Source organism: Odocoileus virginianus, chromosome 1, assembly GCF_023699985.2.
Source record: "Odocoileus virginianus isolate 20LAN1187 ecotype Illinois chromosome 1, Ovbor_1.2, whole genome shotgun sequence".
Lineage (NCBI taxonomy): Eukaryota > Metazoa > Chordata > Mammalia > Artiodactyla > Cervidae > Odocoileus > Odocoileus virginianus.
In genome coordinates, this window is record NC_069674.1 from 42,530,264 (window position 1) to 42,537,528 (window position 7,265).

The window sequence follows — 7,265 nt, forward strand, 5'->3', positions numbered from 1 at the left end:
ACAACTGAAGTGACTTAGCACGCAGCATACACTTTCAATTTCACATTTAGATACCCCCACCAAACCCTCCCCCCACCCCAAAATCCTTTTCAGATTAACATATCCTGCAAAAAATTTAGGGGGGTAAATTATTGACTGTGACTAATTTAAAGACATTATTTAATGTAGAGAACATTATGAAATCCAGAAAATGTTTTCAGAAATGAATATTGTAGAGTTCTAATTAAGTATAAAATAACAAAATTAGAAATGAGTAACATGCATTTGTGAGAGGAAAAGAACATACAAGATATAAAGTAGTGTAACAGAGAAGAAAAATCTTTAACTGGAGCACTGTTAATCCTCTTTGATGAAAATTCAGTGGAGACCAGTGAGACTCCTGAATGCACACTCCTCAAATTGTACCAAGACTGGAAGTGTAGAGAATCAGCTGACATGTGAAATTGGTTTTTAAAGAATGTGAAAATGCTTGAGGTTGACATTTGTTAAAAGCTATTCCACTAAAATGGTATAATTTTTAATAAATACACAAGAAACCAAAATGTCAAAAGATGAATCAATCTTCTCTTTTGTAGCTCTGTTAGTCTCACCCCCACTGTGACTCTTTCATTTGAAAATTATTCACAACAAAAGGACAAGTCTCTCATTTTTGTGGCCAAGAGAGGATAAGGGAGATGTTATTTGAATTGTAAAAGTCCTTTTTTAAAATGCTTACTTTGTAATAAAAATGGCACTTTAATCTGAAGAACGATTCTTTTTCACTTTTGTTACCTAATATACTACACAATTTCAATTGATCATCTGGAATACTTTAATTGACTATGAGATAAATCTCCCTCTTCTCCATTAATTTTCATAATGAAATGGAGTAAGAAAGGTCAAGCCTTCCCCTCCTAAGACCCAAGTGAAAAGTCTCATTCATCTTCTAAGCAAGACTGTCTTTCACAAAACATCAGGTTGCATAATTGCTCAAGGAAACAGGTTCTAGGAGGCAGTGTAGGACCTAAAGCCCTTTGGAAGGGATTTCCAAGAATTAAATATTTTTCACTCTGACTCATTTATTTCCCTTATCCCTCTTCCTGGAAAATACCGACCCTCCAGTCCCTAAGATTGACAATGTGCTGCTGGGCTGTAGGGTTACAGAATCCTACTTTTTGGTCTTGAAGCATATCATGCATATATGGGGAGAGGTTGTAGGGGAGAAAAAAGAATTTTCCCTCTACCCTTCTAGATACTTGGCTGACACCTTCCCCTGACCCCTGTAATAAGAGAGATGAACAGGAGAAAAAGCACAGACATCCTCCTTCATACAAAGGAAAAGTAAAGTAAAGTGAAAGTCACTCAGTTGTTTCCGACTCTTTGGGACCCTATGGACTATACAATCCATGGAATTCTCCAGGTCAGAATACTGGGGTGGGTAACCTTTCTCTTCTCCAGGAGATCTTCCCAACCCAGGGCTCGAACCCAGGTCTCCCACATTGCAGGCGGATTCTTTACCAGCTGAGTCACAAGGGAAGCCCTCACACAAAAAGGAGATACGCAGGAACACCAAACTGGCCCAAGCTATCACCTTAAAATAACATTTCCAGATAAAAACAAAAGATAATGTGTGAGGGAGAGCCAGGTTTTCAGACGAAGAACAGTAAATAAGAATATGGTTACTATGCAGATTTGAGTCCTTGTCTTCTCCAGTGATAGGAATTTCTGTAGATTTAGTCATTCTCCTTTTCCTGGTTGGGCTTCTGGGGTGGTGCAGTGGTAAAGAATTTGCTTGCCAGTGCAAGAGCTGTAGGAGATGTGAGTTCACTCCCTGGGTCGGGAAGATCCTCTGGAGTAGGAAATGGCAACCCACTCCAGTATTCTTGCCTGGAAAATCCCATGGACAGAGGAGCCTGGCAGGCTACAGTCTATAGGGTCACAAAGACTTGGACATGACAACACACACACACACACACACACACACACACACACACACACATACCACCCTCTTCCTGATACTGAGAGGGAGATTCCCCTTATAAATGTAAATTTCTCTTACCAAAGGGTAACTTTGACTTGGTTTTCAGAGTTCCTCTCCTGTCTGTCGTTTTTTAAACACAATCAGCCTAAAATGATCCTTATGCATATTTTGTGACAAATTCTTCTGTCCTTCAAGGTCATCAGAGAGTAGATCCTACCTAAGGGTCACATCTATCACTAAAATGGTAACATTAAAAAAATTAGTATGTTCAATAGAACAGAAAAGATTCTTCATTAAAAAACTTCAGAGATGCATATAAAGCAGCAGTCTTCAGACTCTTAAAGCGTGCATCAGAATCACAGGTCAAGGTTCTGATTTGGTGAATGGGCTGGGGAAGAGAGTCCTTTTCTAACAGGTTCGCAGATGTCTCCTACTGCTGGTCTGGGCACCATGCCTTGAAAGTTCTAGCAAGTGAGCTGTTATTACCCCCAAACTGGATCTGCCTCTTGGTGGGTGTTTAGCTAGAAGACACAACCAGGTCAAAGACCAGGAGAAGGAAGGATTTGTTACTTGCAGTAAGTAAAGAGAAGCCCAGGAATATTTCCCAAAGCATTGTCTCTTTGAATAACAAAACTGGGGAAATTTTAAGCTATAGGGGTGGATGATTATTCACCAATGGGCAAGGGTGCCTGCATATTTATGAAGGGTCCTGTTGTGCAAGGGCAAGCATTGTGGCCAGCTTTAAGCCTAAAATAGCTTCTCTTATGTCAAGAAAGCCATGTCTGTTTCTCCTCCTTCAGGGACCCCTACCATAAATGCCTACACTGCGACTCACTTATGTGCCTTGAGTGGGTTTCAAGTGAGCTTTGGGGTAGCAGGTGACTTGTTGAAGGGCCAGAGCCATAGCCCTGTTACCGCTGGCTAAGATCGCCTTGTCTGTGTATCTCATTGTGCCATAGAAATATTATTACTTTCTAAATATGCCATGACATGAAAAATTTGGGAGTGTATTTAATTCTACAGAGCTCTGTTTCCAGTGATTTAATTCTATTGGGAAAATTTAGCATAACTTGTCTTTAGAATAGATTATTTAAATGTGGTAAGGAATCCTGGAATCATTCCCCAGACACTTTGTAAGGAAGAAGAGGAAGAAATCAGAATACTTGTTGAGCGAGTTCTTTGTGGCAGGCACATACCAGGCTCTTAATATGTTATTATGTTTAGTTCTCTCCACAGTCTAATGAGATAATTATTATTTCACTCTTTTCACTTCACCTAACTGAGGTTTTGAGTACATAAGTAATTTGCCAAGGTCACAGAGCAGGTAAATGAAACCAGAGGGAAAACCAGTCTCTGACTTGAAGTTCCAGAGCTGTATTATGTGGTCTTGGGGATGAAGACCTTTCTTTACATCATCAGAAATTGGATCAGCTTCAGAAAAAGTTAAGCCAGTTTGAGGTTATATCTAAGTTCCCAAATGAAAAGTCAACCAAGGAAATTTTTACTTTATTGGCTCCCCCAATATATACACTAGGTTTGCAGGGGATTGTGTAGGTAGAATCTCTAAACGTGTGGTTACCAGGTTTCCTTGTGCATGCTGTGTGTGTGTTTCCTTTCTGATATGCAGCTTCAGTTGATGCCTGTAGTGGGTCATACCTTCTGGCTGTGTTCTGTATGCACAGTGAAGTGGTGATTTGGGCAGTCACATGAGAGTGGGTTTGAGGACCCAGGTTTTTTGGGTAGTTTTCCTCTGTCCTCTGCTTCACTTTGTGGAGACTCAGTCCTAGGGGCCCTTGTCTAGAAGCTGTCTCTCATCGCCTCTGCTGCTGGTCTTTGGGTTTAGACTCATCCACCCTTTGATTTTTGCCTCCCTCATTTTTGGAACACATAATTTCTAACTCATAACACTCTTTACATTTAGTTAGCATTTCCAGTTTACTAGAGTTTCAACTTATCACTTAAAATGTTTAAAGGGCTCATTAATTTCTCTTCTTGTGGCTCCCCTCTCATTATTTCCTGTCTGAAACATGCCCCATTCTCAATGGGGTGCCTAAATAAGTGCTTTAACTGGATGCTTTATTAATTACTTTTGCTGATTTTCTTCAATTACTTTAATTAGTGCTGTGCTGTATTATTTTTATCTCTTGACTCCTCAAATTAAAAGTTCACCTTTTGATATATTGAATATGTACACAGAGAAGGAGATCACTTGAATGAATTAAGGCTTGTAGCTGGGAAATGTACTGTAATTAAAAACATGTGGAACCTTGAAAGGCTGCCATTTGATAATAGGTGACAGAATCATATCCAGAGAGATTAAGAGATTGGCTGGTAGCACTGCTAATGGAAACAGAAATCAGCCAGACCTCAGATTGAAACCTGGATTGTAATGATCAGTTCTGTGATCTCGGTCAACTCACTCGATGCTTTTGAAAATGTTTTTTTTTTTTTTTTCCACCTAAAGTGTGGTGAAATAGTAACAATAATAGTAATAACACAGGGTCATTGGAAAGAAAACTAAAGTGCTGACATCAGTATAGTGTTTGGTACACATTAGGCTTTTAAAAAATAGTAGCTATTATTTTGATTGTTAGTAGTGATTCAATTCTGTGAAAATGTTTTTCTCTCTTACTGTCCTTTAATTTACATAATTTCTAAATCCATGGTGATAAGTTATAATTTTCAAAAAGCTAAAATTATGATGCTCATAGAAATATAAAATGAACATCTGGCAAAAATTTAAAGTAGCTCTTTAATGAGGCATCAAATAATAATCAGTGTAGAGGCTACAAAGAACAAAGTTTTATTTGGGGTCTGTTCTGGGGAAGAGAAAGAGTAAGAGGCTTATAAAGGCAAAAGCTACAAGGCTGTTAATGTTGTCCTGTAAGAATTATGACTGGCTCTGATGGAAAAAGGAAATAGTTGTCCTTAAGAGACAGGCTGTCATAAGTGATTTAGGGCAGGGGTCCGATAAGTATCTTAAGTTTCTGGACCATTGTGCAGATGTCCTGGATGCCTGAATTAAGACAATATGTGGTCAAAAGCTCACATCCATTCTGGTGGAAATGTTCATAGGTCCCATCTCACTCCATTTTAGAGGGCTCTCTTAGCAATACCCACACAGTTTTCATTTTCCTTTCACAGAGGGCACCAGTGAGGTGTTAAAAGCGATTCAAAAGATAGTTCTTGACTGCTTAAAATAAAATGTGAGAAGAGAGAAATGGTTTGGAGATGGAGTTGTTAATCAAAAGAGAAGCAGAGCTAAAAAATTTGGAAATCTCAACCTATTCATACTGCAAAAAATGAGAAAGTATGCTTGGAAGAGAATACTAAGCTTGTGACCAAATGACTATTTAATAAGATTGATAAGAATCAGCCATCTCAACAGAACCTAGGAGCTGCTTTTCTGTTTTCTTCTGCAAACAGAAGAGTGATTCGGGAGGCAATTCTGAAAACATCAGAGCTCTCGTGCCTATCACAGGTTGCGAGCTATCTTGTGGGGACGGGCTTTCAAGGTCCTGGGAGGCAGACTGGTTTCAAAGGAAGGGGTGCTGGCCCCTTTGGGATTTTGGTGCATGTGGCCTGGCACCACCTTATGTCTTGGGGCTTTACTTCCTGTTATGCCCGATGTCTGAAACCCCGAGCGGGAAGAGAGAAGACTTCCAAGACAATGCAACATGCAAAAAAAAAAAAGGGGGGGAGTTTATTGCTGACTCGAGTCAGGGCTCCTGTCGCAACCAACACAGTGGTGCAGGGTCAGAGAGCCCTGGGCCCAAACGGTTACCCAAATTTATAGGGTGCAAATAAGCAGTTGGTGGCTGGCTTAAGCGGATTGGTTACCTGTTTGCAAAGCAATCTTATTGGCCCAAACCTTCGCAGGCTTTTTTCAAACTTGGGTGTTCGCGGGCTTTTTCAGCTTTCCCTGATAGGTTCCCTTTTGTTTGCTAGGTGCATATTGATTGGCTGGCTTCAGGTGGCCTGATAATCATGTTACCCCAGAAAACCAGGCCTACTCCTAATCTAGGCTGCCTGTCATGGCGCAGCCTCACATTCCCCCCTGTCTTGTTGTTCCTGTAGAGGAATCTTTCTCTTCATCCTGGGCCATCATCTGCTATTGTTGCCTCAATACCATAATCTGAATGGTATTTAGACTTTCTTTAACAAAAGACATTAGCGGTTTAAAATGCAAGGGCCAAACGTCAGTGTCAATGGCAGTACTACAAGTGGACCCAGGAGGGTGGAAACTAAGGTGATCAGCCAGGGGGGAGCGTTGAAACCAAGACTCAACCCATCCCTGCTGGGCTTCCCGTTCTCTCTTCCGTTGCGCCAGTCCCTCTCTCACTTTTGCCATAGATTCTCTTAAGACTCCTGTATGGTCTGCATAGAAACAACATTCTTCTCCCAGGGCCGCGCAGACCCCACCCTGTTGGAGAAAAATCAAGTCTAATCCTCTCCTATTCTGCAAGACTACCTCAGACAAGGAAGTTAGAGACTTCTCCAAGTGACTGATTGCTTCTTCTATGCGAGTTATATCTTCATCTATAGTGGCTCGTAGGGAGGAAAGCCCTTGGTCTTGCAGAGATAATGAAGCTATTCCTGTCTCTGCTCCTGCCAGCCCAATACTGAACAAGGTTGCCATGGTGATTGCACTGATTGGCTCTCTCTTTTGTCTTAGCATTTCCCGGTCCCAATGTAAGTACATAACCTCTTAGGAGTGGTATAAGATTTTTGGCATCACATCAACCAAGACACAGAATTCTCGACTCTGGTCAAAAACCTTCACATTTAAACATGGGGTTAGCCCAGTATGTGAACAAATCCACCAACCCCCAACCTCTGGCACAATCCAATTTTCGCCGTGTAAGCGTAGGTTACTAATTGTCTGGGCACAAAGGGGAGTTTTATCACGTGGTACTGTGCCCAAACAGAGTCCCTGTCCCCAAACCTCCTTCATTGTAAGGCCTACCTTACGTTCTTCCCATCGGCATTGGGGTGGGTTCTGGTCTAAAGACAAATTATAAGAGACATCGAGGCCTATGGCCCTCATAGAAGGGGGGGTGAAGATTATAACAAAGCCAGCAGGATTGGGTCGCATTAGGGTTGGTATGGTTTAAGACTGTGAAAGCAGCATTCACTAAGGCCCATAGGGGGTCGTGAATTGCTGAGCTAGTGGTAACAGTCAGAGGGTCAGGGGTTTCCGTCAGGTTGCCTCCGAGGCTCGGGCCGAGGAGATGTTAAATGTTCTCGGCGAGCTTGGTCAGGAGGTGGTTGGCTTGGGGGTTGCCTTGTGCCCCTGTGGTGTTCT